This window comes from Lepidochelys kempii, chromosome 1, assembly GCF_965140285.1.
Source record: "Lepidochelys kempii isolate rLepKem1 chromosome 1, rLepKem1.hap1, whole genome shotgun sequence".
In the NCBI taxonomy this organism is placed as follows: Eukaryota; Metazoa; Chordata; order Testudines; family Cheloniidae; genus Lepidochelys; species Lepidochelys kempii.
This window is the reverse complement of record NC_136380.1, coordinates 11,150,633-11,164,182: the sequence shown is the minus strand read 5'-3', so window position 1 is coordinate 11,164,182 and position 13,550 is coordinate 11,150,633. Positions and strand designations below refer to the sequence as shown.

Below are 13,550 nucleotides of genomic sequence, written 5' to 3'. Positions count from 1 at the left end.
TTACACTCCTGTCTTCATGCATCTGAAAAAGTGGGGTTTTTACCCACAAAAGCTTATGCCCAAATAAATCTGTTAGTCTTTAAGGTGCCACCGGACTCCTCATTGTTTTTGTGGATACAGACTAACACGGCTATCCCGCTGATAGTCCTGTCTTCATGACCATGTTTACTTTACAAAATTTTCAAAGGAGCGTGTCTAAAGGTTGGCTCTAACAAAGGGATATGTAGAGTCAGTATTTTGACAACCTCCAGAAGCAGGATGCCTTGTGCTGACACACAGCATTCCCATTACAGCCTCAGGACGTAACCAGGACTAGTGGTTTTTGCTAGCTGATGTTTGTTCTGAAGTTCAATCCACTTTGATGAGTGTTGATGAGTTAGTGGTTGTCTGGTTTTTGTTTTGTTTTTGTGAGGGTCATATTGCATAACTAGTACTAGCTGAAGTCAGCCCCAGGACAGGCAGAAACCAGACAAACTGCCTATTTCAGTCCTAGGTTTCTCTCAAGTATAGTCTTTCCCTCAAGTCCAAATTCTGTGGTGTATTAGCATTTGCAGTGCTGACAGATGACAGACTGTATTCTAGGCTAAGGCTACTGTCATAGGGTGATTGGCCCCTTTAAGGGGAGAAGGGGTCACCTACACTGTGCTATATTTAATTAGCTGCTTCCCAGCCTGAGAAGACAGGACTACAGAAGATCATATGATAGTCTAATGGTCCCCTGTGTCTTATAAAAAAGACTGAGAGAGATCAGCCTGGGAGGATCCACAAGGAGTGGGAGGGCTCATGTAGAAGGCCCCAAGCCAGGGTCTGCAGGAGGCTGGGTACTCCAAGGGATCCCACTTGGGGAACAAGTGCTCTATACCAGATCAGGGGAAATACTCTGAAAGGTAGTACAGAAGGGACTAGGAAAAGGGCCCAGAGGGCAGGCTGAAGAAAAGTTCTGAAGAACAAAGGACTATTTTTGTTTGGGACTTTTTTGTTGGACTTTCGCTACCTTGGAAAGGGTTAAGTTTATCACTTGGTTGTAAGGGCTGAACCATATCTCCAACACAGACCAGTGTCTGGAAAGCTGAGGAGACCAACATCAAGGATGGAAACTGAGGAAGGGAGTGCGAGCTCCATCATACTGTGTTATAGGGCAGCCATACCCAATGACAGCTACCAAATTATTTCAGCAACCTTAAGACAGCATTTCGACCCAGGTCCCCAGATATGAGCAATTACTGCAGTAACTCTTTGTATCACTCCCTCATGGCTTTAATTCTGACTATTTCTTATGTTAGGTCTCTGCGAGGGTCCTCAGCCTGCCTTACTATATTTACCATCCTGCTCCAAAGATGCCCTGCTGTGCCTCACTATAGCCCTGCTCCAGTGCTCTGCTAAAGAAGGAGGCAAGAATCAGGTTTTAATTAATATCTGACCTGTTTGTGTTCCTGGGCTGAAGGAAGTCAATGGGGTTGCACAAGGTGTAAGTCAATGAACAGTTTGTGCACTTGTTTCACACCCACCGCCTGGGTCAGTTTGGATTTTTGGATGCACATGCATTGTGGGCAGAACCAAGGATTTTTAGTTCCCCAAACCAAACTCTACTCCCGCTTTGGCTAAAGGAGAATCTTCTTTAGTTGCAGTAATATTAGGCTTTCTAGCCTCTCTAGTTTGCTGCCACTAGATACAAAATATAGATACAAAAAATAGATAGCCACAGAGATACAAAACCTTTTAGCAATTCTGATGCCATCCAGCTGAGGGCAGTTGTGCATATGCCTACCTGCCCACATATTGGGAGAGTGAGAGAAGCAAAACCTAGTTTTATAAAGATTTTAAGAAGTACTTTCCTTCATTCACAGTCTAAAGGAAAGTCCAGGCTGTCACTCAGATTCTCTCCCTTGTAGACTGACACTGAATGGGTATTATCATGTTTGGGAGAGGTTACAAATAGAAGGGACTGGTTATGATTTTCTGCTCACTGTACGGTAGTTGTATATCAACAACAATCCTGAAGAGCTAGGAACTGCCGGAAGAGGGTTCTCTGTTAATACTTTTTATGGCTATGGCATCTTCTGTCTGAGGGGCTCAAACATTTGCTCATTGAGTCTCACAGCTCCCGTGTACAGTAGGCAATTTTACAGATGCAGGAATCTGAGGCACAGAAAAGTGACAGCTCAGATCCAAAAAGAGATTTGTGCATTACAATGCTCAGCATCACAACACCTAAGTTTTAGGTGCCTAGAAAATCACAGGACTAACAGCACCAGCCACTGAGTTAGGTGCTTAAGCCCCCTATACAATGGATGGGGAGAGTTAAGTGCTTAACTATACAATCCACAAAAGCCAGCATGCTAAGCATGGAGCTGCCTGAGCCATCCAATAGGAGATGCCAAGGAGAGGAGGCTGTCCTAAGCCACACCCATCTCATAGAGATAGGCACTTAAATCAAGGCTATAGGGAGGCACCTATCGCTGCTTGCAATCCACAGCCAGGAACCCCTGCACTGAAGTGACACGGCTTAGGTGCCTAAGTTATTTCTTGTGAGAAGTAGTGAGGCAGGCACCTAAATCCCTGCAAACTTGTCAGATGAGGAGGTGATGCCATCACCCACCATATAACATTTAACTCAGTGGTTAGAGAGCTCACCTAGGATGTGAAAGGTCAGATTCATAGAATCATAGAATCATAGAATATCAGGGTTGGAAGGGACCCCTGAAGGTCATCTAGTCCAACCCCCTGCTCGAAGCAGGACCAATTCCCAGTTAAATCATCCCAGCCAGGGCTTTGTCAAGCCTGACCTTAAAAACCTCTAAGGAAGGAGATTCTACCACCTCCCTAGGTAACGCATTCCAGTGTTTCACCACCCTCTTAGTGAAAAAGTTTTTCCTAATATCCAATCTAAACCTCCCCCACTGCAACTTGAGACCATTACTCCTCGTTCTGTCATCTGCTACCATTGAGAACAGTCTAGAGCCATCCTCTTTGGAACCCCCTTTCAGGTAGTTGAAAGCAGCTATCAAATCCCCCCTCATTCTTCTCTTCTGCAGGCTAAACAATCCCAGCTCCCTCAGCCTCTCCTCATAACTCATGTGTTCCAGTCCCCTAATCATTTTTGTTGCCCTTCGCTGGACTCTCTCCAATTTATCCACATCCTTCTTGAAGTGTGGGGCCCAAAACTGGACACAGTACTCCAGATGAGGCCTCACCAATGTCGAATAGAGGGGAACGATCACGTCCCTCGATCTGCTCGCTATGCCCCTACTTATACATCCCAAAATGCCATTGGCCTTCTTGGCAACAAGGGCACACTGCTGACTCATATCCAGCTTCTCGTCCACTGTCACCCCTAGGTCCTTTTCCGCAGAACTGCTGCCTAGCCATTCGGTCCCTAGTCTGTAGCTGTGCATTGGGTTCTTCCGTCCTAAGTGCAGGACCCTCACTTTCAATTCCTCACTCTGCCTGAGGGGGAGAGAATTTGAACAGGATCTCCCACACCTCTCGGAGTGCTCTAACTATGGGATGTTCTGATGGGGAGTGTCCCTCAATCTCTCCTGGTGAAGCTGTTCCACTGTGGATAAATACTTAGAGTCATTGACCAGAGTGAGACAAGGTAGCCTGGTAGTTAGGGCATCCACTTAAGAGGCGGGAGATCCAGTCCCTCTCCTCCAAAGACTCTTTAATCATTTATACACAGTTGAGGCACCTACAGGATTGGGAGACATCTAAAAGGCTATTTTGTGGGTTGCAGTGATGCCTAAAACTGGGAATCAGGTGCCTAAGAACCGTTGTGGATCTTAAGCCTAAGTCACACAGGCAGTCTGCGGAAGACAGGGGATTAAACCTTCATCTCCCATTTCCAAAACACGAGGGTCACCGTTTGTCTCCCTTGATAATGCTAGGTGAAAATGGAACAGTGGCATCTGTAAAATGTTTTACAGTAGTGCTGTAGTTCAGAGCCTTTCCCCTAAAGCTCAACAGATCAAAGGCAGCCAAGTTTAGCAGTGACTGAAAGTCATTACCAACTGATGACTATTCAGTGTCCTTTGTGAAAAGAGTTGGATGACTCTTAGTCCAGTCCCTAGGGGACAGACATCCCCCTCATAAAAACTACCATCACAACTGGTATCGTTGTCTCCCTGGCCCTGAAAGAAAATTTCAGCTGAAACATTTATATGGAGAAGAAGAATATCTAAAGTTCTAACAGTTAATGGTAGCAAAGGAAAATAGCACAGGAGATACAACGTCATGTTTCTGGGTTTAAATTATCTCGAATTATTAAGGACAGGGGAAAACCTTCATGGGAAGCAGTTTATCCCACATCTGGCTATTGTGAGGCTCTTATTTTCCCTTTGAGGCATCACATGCTGGCAACTGTCAGAGACAGGGTACTGGACTACATAGCTGGGGCTCTGGTCTGAACCAGCATGGCAATTCTATATTTCTGTGACCAAGGACTGGACGAGTTGTGGAGAGCAAAGCACTCTCTCCACCCTAGAGTTGAGCCAACTAAGTCAAGGCTGAGAAAGATTGCTGGGACAATGCAGGGGAACCTGCACTGAAACTGCTATACTGCTAAACTGCTTGTTCTGTGACTTGAAGACTCGGCTCTCCAAAGCTAATAATTCCACCCCATTCGCCGGCAGGCTGTTCACATAATAAATAAACGTGCTGCAACATAGCATGATGTTCACTCTGTACACCTGTCATGCAGCCACTAGAGCTGCTGGCATCACTGTCACCATACAAAGAGAAAAGGAGTACTTGTGGCACCTTAGAGACTAACCAATTTATTTGAGCATAAGCTTTCGTGAGCTACAGCTCACTTCCTCAGATGCATATCGTGGAAACTGCAGCAGGCTTTATATATACACAGAGAATATGAAACAATACCTCCTCCCACCCCACTGTCCTGCTGGTAATAGCTTATCTAAAGTGATCATCAGGTGGGCCATTTCCAGCACAAATCCAGGTTTTCTCACCCTCCACCCCCCCACACAAATTCACTCTCCTGCTGGTGACTACAAGCCGTCAAGAACACTATCCCCGATAATGTCACGGCTAACCTGGTAGCTGAACTTTGTGACTTTGTCCTTACCCATAACTACTTCACATTTGGGGACAATGTATACCTTCAGATCAGCGGCACTGCTATGGGTACCCACATGGCCCCACAGTATGCCAACATTTTTATGGCTGATTTAGAACAACGCTTCCTCAGCTCTCGTCCCCTAAAGCCCCTACTCTACTTGCGCTATATTGATGACATCTTCATCATCTGGACCCATGGAAAAGAAGCCCTTGAGGAATTCCACCATGATTTCAACAATTTCCATCCCACCACCAACCTCAGCCTGGTCCAGTCCACACAAGAGATCCACTTCCTGGACACTACAGTGCTAATAAACAATGGTCACATAAACACCACCCTATACCGGAAACCTACTGACCGCTATTCCTACCTGCATGCCTCCAGCTTTCACCCTGACCACACCACACGATCCATCGTCTACAGCCAAGCTCTGCGATACAACCGCATTTGCTCCAACCCCTCAGACAGAGACAAACACCTACAAGATCTCTGTCAAGCTTTCTTACAACTACAATACCCACCTGCAGAAGTAAAGAAACAGATTGATAGAGCCAGAAGAGTTCCCAGAAGTTACCTACTACAGGACAGGCCTAACAAAGAAAATAACAGAACGCCACTAGCCGTCACCTTCAGCCCCCAACTAAAACCCCTCCAACGCATTATTAAGGATCTACAACCTATCCTAAAGGATGACCCAACACTCTCACAAATCTTGGGAGACAGGCCAGTCCTTGCCTACAGATAGCCCCGCAACCTGAAGCAAATACTCACCAACAACCACATACCACACAACAGAACCACTAACCCAAGAACTTATCCTTGCAACAAAGCCCGTTGCCAATTGTGCCCACATATCTATTCAGGGGACACCATCACAGGGCCTAATAACATCAGCCACACTATCAGAGGCTCGTTCACCTGCACATCCACCAATGTGATATATGCCATCATGTGCCAGCAATGCTCCTCTGCCATATACATTGGTCAAACTGGACAGTCTCTACGTAAAAGAATAAATGGACACAAATCAGATGTCAAGAATTATAACATTCGTAAACCAGTCGGAGAACACTTCAATCTCTCTGGTCACGCAATCACAGACATGAAGGTCGCTATCTTAAAACAAAAAAACTTCAAATCCAGACTCCAGCGAGAAACTGCTGAATTGGAATTCATTTGCAAATTGGATACTATTAATTTAGGCTTAAATAGAGACTGGGAGTGGCTAAGTCATTATGCAAGGTAGCCTGTTTCCTCTTGTTTTTTCCTACCCTCTCCCCCAGATGTTCTGGTTTAACTTGGATTTAAACTTGAAGAGTGGTCAGTTTGGGTGAGCTATTACCAGCAGGAGAGTGAGTTTGTGTGTGTATGGGGGTGGGGGGGATGTGAGAAAACCTGGATTTGTGCAGGAAATAGCCCAACTTGATTGTCATGCACATTGTGTAAAGAGTTGTCACTTTGGATGGGCTATCACCAGCAGGAAAGTGAATTTGTGTGGCGGGGTGGAGGGTGAGAAAACCTGGATTTGTGCTGGAAATGGCCCACCTGATGATCACTTTAGATAAGCTATTACCAGCAGGACAGTGGGGTGGGAGGAGGTATTGTTTCATATTCTCTGTGTATATATAAAGCCTGCTGCAGTTTCCACGATATGCATCTGAGGAAGTGAGCTGTAGCTCACGAAAGCTTATGCTCTAATAAATTGGTTAGTCTCTAAGGTGCCACAAGTACTCCTTTTCTTTTTGCGAATACAGACTAACACGGCTGTTACTCTGAAACCTGTCACCATACAGTCTGTGTAGAGATGCAGCTCCGCTAGATTAATGCTTGATTTTTCTGTCACCCTAACACCTACCAGCTCCTTGTCACAGTCTTTGTCATCTGGCCAAGGAGATGAAGCCGCAACATGCTCCTTAATTGATGAGATGAGTCTCTGGTCAGGAATCCAGTCCAAGTCCCTCTCCTTGCAATACAGAGCACTATTTCCATGTCACCAACTTCAGGGGTTAAATATACTCAGACATAGGAAACGGCTTATGTCTCCCTAGAAATCCACCCTGCCCTAAAATAAATGCAAGACATCAGAAAAGTGAGTCTGGGTTAGTGAAATCTCCTACAGTGAAATGACTTTCTTGAACAACACTGGAACTTTTGTTCTATTTCACTAGATTATTTCACTCCAAGTGGGTTATGCCTAAGGCTGCAGTGTAAAAGTATGGTTGTTTTGTTAGAACAAGAGACTCAAAGAAATAAAACAAGGACAGAGAACTCCTCATGGAACAAACAGTACAGAACATTTGTGCCCACTCCCTCTTTTTGAGCTGCTAAGAAATCCAAGTCCTGCACAGTCTAAGAAGTTGTATAAAAGTAACCCACTGGGGAAAGCAGCTCAGGCAGCTACGGATTTATAGACATATGAGCTGTGCTGAGGTCTGAATCTGGAGGAAAAACCAAAACAAGTTAAGCAACAAGCAGCTCAATTACCTTCTTTCTTATAACAAAGCACTCGGGATACTCACAATTTCTAGACACCCCTTTTCATAGTCTCAGTGCTGCTGTAGCAAACAACATTCCTCAGCCCATGTGTTTTCTAGCCATAGACTACTTTAGTTTTCAGCGTGGGGCGGGGTGTTTGTGTGGAGGGGAGGGACTTAGCGTATGCTTCTGATTTGAAATTGCCAAAAGTTTTTTTTCTAACTTTCAATTTTGCAATCTGTCTGTCTGCACTCGGATTTTCTGTGATTTGTGTTGGTTTTAAGCCTTTTATTTACACATTTTTGGAGCCAAAAATTTCAGAGGCTGTTTGTTTGTTTGAATTTTTAGCCAATAACTTTGAAAATGTAATAGCTCTTGATTTAAAAAAGAAATCCCAACAAAAACAGCAATCTTTGCTCTTATTCTATCCATATTGCAAAATTCCTGTTTCTCACCCCTTCCCCTCATATATTGCTAGGATCCACCTCATGTTGGATTATCAACACTCCAGGATTGCCCTGGAGTCTCCAGGAATTAAAAATTAATCTTTCATTAAAGATTATGTCATGTGATGAAACCTCCAGGAATATGTCTAACCAAAATTGGCAACCCTAATCTGATGTGCTTAGTTCATCATATTTGACTTATTCTAATTTGTTACTTGTGGCTTTCTAAGATGCAGTGTTGGTTATGCATTTGTGATTTAGAGCATTTGTTTCTATAACTAATCACTATAACATTTTCAGATAAGAACAAGAGAAAATAAAGTACAGACACCACCAGCTAAATCTGTCAAGGGAGAACAGGGATTTCTCTCTTCAAGCTTGTCATTTTAAAAAATTGTTTACAGTGTTCATTGAGTACACACTGATCCACTGGAATTAGTGGTCTTCTCACTTTTATTTGCTTATATATCAAGGACACACACACTTCATGCAGTATTTTATATTTTTCCATGTAGAGATGGTCTCTAACCACGACTCCCAATCTAAGCAGCCTCTAACTTTACAAGGGGTGGGGAGGTCATTTCAAATTGGAATCCAAATTTAGTAGCCTGCACCTATATCTTTAATAGGCTGACCCAAACTTTCCTTGACTTTAGCGGGGCCTGTATCTGAACTTTGGTGTCAAATGTTCATCAGTACTGAGTTACCAGCACAATCGTTCACTGCAGATTATAGATTAGATCTAATAGATTAGATTAGATTAGATATCTGGCAGCGGTTGTGCTGACACCTGTATTTATCAAGCTAATCAGGATTGTTTCATATATACTCTGTCCTCCTCCTCCATCTATTTGTTTTATCCATCTGTTTTTATTTCATCATGCTTTTCAATTGGGACAGGGTGTGTACATCATAGCACCACAGGGTCCTGATCCCTAATCAGGTCCTCTAGGTGCTACTATAATAGAGGTAATAAGAAATAACTTTTGAGAGCTATAAATAGGGACATTTAGGAATGGGGAGGAAAAAGACACACCTTCCAACTCCACTGAAGTACAGAGGCTAGCTGGCCTTTTTTGGAAGGAAAATATGTGCAGAATGGAAAATATTTTCCTAAAAATAAGGACGGCTGGACCCTCTTAAATAGGGAGAGTGCACTACTCCCATGCCTTGTTTTACCTTTTAGACAAGAAGAAAACCTATTCTGATAGTTAAAACACAACCTGGGATTCAGGAATTCTGGTTTCTACTCCCTACTCTGCCACTGACTCGTTGCTTGGCCTTGGCCAAGTCACTTAACCTCATCTGTAAAATGGAGGTAACACTTCCCAGAGTAAGGTAAAGTTTAACTTTTTAATGTCAGGAAAGTGCTTGGAAAGTTTAGATGAAAAGCACTACAGAAATGCAGCATATTAATATTGACCTTAAATGTCAAATGCAGACCTAGTATGAATGGGAACAACTCCACTGAAGTTAGTGGGACAAGTTCACCCACTGCATTCAATATAATTACACTTGGTTATGCCAGTGGTGAATTTAGCCCCAAGTGGCTGCACCTGCTTACACCAGGATTGGGCATGGCCCTATGTATTTTGGTCCTGAGACATAGCTGAGGTGGCCTTTGACAGGTTTGGAGATTTGGTTCAGATAAGCACCCAGACATATGGATGCTTATCCTAGTCCCTTCTGCTAAACTGGGTGTAAATGTCAACAGACAATGGCAATATGAGCAGTAGTTGCCCCTGATTTACTATGTACCGTGCTAATTAGGTTCCTTGGGAGGGAGGAAGAGATCAGATACACAGTACATGCTGCTTTTTCTGCTTATCTTTTCCTGGTGCGTAATTTTTATTTCTGTTTGGAACAACTGGGGCCCAGTTGTTTTGGAAGCTACAGAATTAAAATATTGGTTGTCATTTTGAAATGGGTCAAAGTCAGAACCTTGTTATCAAATCCTCATATTTGGTGGATCAGGTAAAATAAGACCCACAGCTGAGCAAGCCCGAGTTTTGATTCTACGAAATCCAAACCATCCCGTTTTCCATATTAATGTATTCAAGATTCTTTTATTTGTCTCTGCCTCCTTTTAGCATAAAATGAGGATCTCAGTGGATGATCTCAGAGACATTTTCTCAATACAGTTCACTAGACACCCCCTGAGTTTCCTGACTTTCATTCTAGGACATCAAAACCTATTGACACACTGCTTCTTCCACATATATTCTTAAGGAGTCCACAGGATACACTACAATTAACTTAGGCTTGTATAAAGACTGGAAGTGGATGGGTCATTACACAAAGTAAAACTATTCCCCCCCCCCCCGCCCACTGTTCCTCAGACGTTTTTGTCAACTGATGGAAATGGCCCACCTTGATTTTCACGACAAAAGGTTTCCCCCCACCCCCCCACTCTCCTGCTGGTAATAGCTCACCTTACCCGATCACTTTCATTACAGTGTGTATGGTAACACCCATTGTTTCATGTTCTCTGCGTATATAAATCTCCCCACTGTATTTTCCACTGAATGCATCCGATGAAGTGAGCTGTAGCTCATGAAAGCTTATGCTCTAATAAATTGGTTAGTCTCTAAGGTGCCACAAGTCCTCCTTTTCTTTTTGCGGATACAGACTAACATGGCTACTACTCTAAAACGTGACCTATTTAGGATCATGCTGTCTGACTGTAAGTTCCTTGGAGCAGAGTCCATTGTTTTGTACAGTACCCAGCATGCTGTTGGTTTATAAAAAATAGTATTAATAATTTAGAAATGATACTTGAGAAGAGAGAGGGTAACAGACTCAGTAAAAAGTGCAAATACGTGGAACTGTTCTACTTTGACTGTAAGTACAATCTTCAAGGAAGGAAGCATACTGAAGGCCCACAGTCTGGTGCTTTATTCCTTCAGCAATGCTGCCACCTAGGGACAAAGAACAGGAGGACTTGAGGCACCTTAGAGACTAACCAATTTATTTGAGCATGAGCTTTCGTGAGCTACAGCTCACTTCATCGGGTGCATACTGTGGAAACTGCAGAAGACATTATATACACAGAGACCATGAAACAAGCAGGAGAGTGAGTTTGTGTGGGGGGGGGTGAGAAAACCTGGATTTATGCTGGAAATGGCCCACCTTGATTATCATGCACATTGTAGGGAGAGTGGTCACTTTGGATGAGCTATTACCAGCAGGAGAGTGAGTTTGTGTGTGTGGTTTTTGGAGGGGGGGGGGGTGAGAAAACCTGGATTTGTGCTGGAAATGGCCCACCTTGATTATCATACACATTGTAAAGAGAGTGGTCACTTTGGATGGGCTATTACCAGCAGGAGAGTGAGTTTGTGTGTGTGTGTTTTTTGGGGGGGGGGTGAGAAAACCTGGATTTGTGCTGGAAATGGCCCACCTTGATTTTCATACACATTGTAAGGAGAGTGGTCACTTTGGATGGGCTATTACCAGCAGGAGAGTGAGTTTGGGGGGGGAGGGGGGCGGAGGGTGAGAAAACCTGGATTTGTGCTGGAAATGGCCCAACTTGCTGTTTATATTGGTGACCTTCTCTGACCAATATAACAGGCCTTGATCCTGCAAAGACATATGTGTGTGTGTTGTTAGTTCATAGAATATATGTGTGTGATTGACTTTACATACCATGAGTTAGTCTCATTGACATAAACAGAAATAACTCCTTTTAAAAAATGCTTAATTTTTTAAAAATAGCCGAGGGGAGCTAATAAAGACTGATGAATGTGGGAAGTCTGAAATACCTGAGTCTTGAGAGCTTTAAGTTAATGTTTATGGACATGAAATGCTTTTAATAAAAAGTATTCATATTTATTTCATAACAGTGCGATTGTTCCTTATAGGGAGTTTTCTAGTGTTGAGTCTTCCAAAAGAAGAGGTGGAAGCACCATTGCTTCAGAAGAGATTATAAAGCCAAAGCGATCGTCTTGTCTGATCTCCTGTGTAATACATCCCATTGGACTTCCCTGAATTAATTCCTGTTTGAATTACAGCAGATTCTTTAGCCATATAAATAAAAAGAAAACAAGGAAAGAAGAAGTGGGACCACTAAACACTGAGGATGGGGTGGAGATTAAAAATAATCTAGACACGGCCCAACACCTACTAGAATACTATGCCTAAATTTGTAATGAGGGTAATGAGGATTTTAAGAATAGTGGCAGGGTGGACAATGAAAATTAGGATATGGAAGTAGAAATGACCACATCCGAAGTGGAAGTCAGACTCAAACAGCATAATGGGACCAAATCTGGAGCCTGGATAATTTCCATCCAAGAATATTAAAGAAACTGGTAAATCCACTAGCAAGGATTTTTAATGAATCTGTAAACTCAGGGGTTGTACCCTATGACTGGAGAATTGCTAATATAGTGCCCATTTTTAAGAAAGGAAAGAAAAAAGTGATCCAGGAAACTATAGGCCCATTAGTTTGACCTCAATTCTATGGAAGTTTATGGAATAAATTTTGAAAGAAAAAGAGAAAGTAGTCAAGGCCACAGAGGTAAATGGTAATTGGGATAAAATACAACATGGTGTTAGAAAAGGTAGGTCATGCCACACCAGCCTAATCTCTTTGAGAAGATAACTGGGGTTTTTTAGATAAATAAAATGCAGTAGATCTAGTCTACCTGGATTTCAGTATGGTATTGGGTATAGTCCCACATGGGAAATTATTAGTTAAATTGGAGAAGATGGGGATTAATCTGAAAATTGAAAGGTGGATAAGGAATTGTTTAAGGGGGACAACTGGTCACACTGAAAGGTGAACTGTCAGGCTGGAGGGAGGTTACTAATGGAGTTCCTCAGGGACTGGTCCTGGGACCAATCTTATTTAACATTTTCATTATTGACCTTGGCACAAAAAGTGGGAGTGTGCAGATAAAATTTGCAGATGACATAAAGTTGGGAGGTATTCACAATACAAAGGAGGATCAGAATAGCATATAAGAAGAGCTGAATGACCTTGAAAACTGGAGTTATAGAAATGGGATGAAATTTAATAGTGCAAAGTACAAGGTCATGAATTTAGGGACTAACAGCAAGAATTTTTGCTATAACCTGGGGACTTATCAGTTGGAAGCAACAGAGAAGGAGAAAGACCTAGGTGTATTGGTTGATCACAGGATGACTATTAGCTGCCAATGTGATGCAACCATGAAAAAAGGCTAATGCAATCCTAGGATGCATCAGGAGCGATATTTCCAAGAGATGGGGAAGGGTCATTACCATGATACAAGGCACTGGTGAGACCTCATCTGGAATGCTGTGTGCAGTTCTCGTTTCCCATGTTTAAGAAAGATGAATCCAAACAGGAATTGGTGCAGAGAAGGGCTGCTAGGATGATCTGAGGAATGGAAAACCTACCTTACAAGAGGAGACTCAAGGAGCTTGGCTTGTTTAGCCTAACAAAATGAAGGCTGGGGGAGCTCTGATTGTTTTCTGTAAATATGTCAGCAAGGGAGAGGAGTTATTTAAGTTAAACATCATTGTTGGCACAAGAATATATAGATATAAACTGTCCATCAACATGTTTAGGC

General features: G+C 43.0%; 1 protein-coding gene across 3 annotated transcripts in view; it reads right to left on the bottom strand.

The window, feature by feature from the left end:
- The window catches only part of SLCO2B1 (solute carrier organic anion transporter family member 2B1), a 109,990-nt gene extending 102,308 nt beyond the window's left edge, over positions 1-7,682 (bottom strand). For 2 of the 3 annotated variants that reach the window (XM_073333923.2, XM_073333943.2), the window contains exon 1: positions 7,597-7,682. The gene's annotated coding sequence lies outside the window, so the exon portion shown is untranslated. Of the gene's footprint in view, positions 1-6,932; positions 7,140-7,596 lie in introns of all 3 variants that reach the window. The other variant, XM_073333933.2, reaches the window with a different exon arrangement.
- Between the last annotated feature and the right edge of the window lie 5,868 nt (positions 7,683-13,550).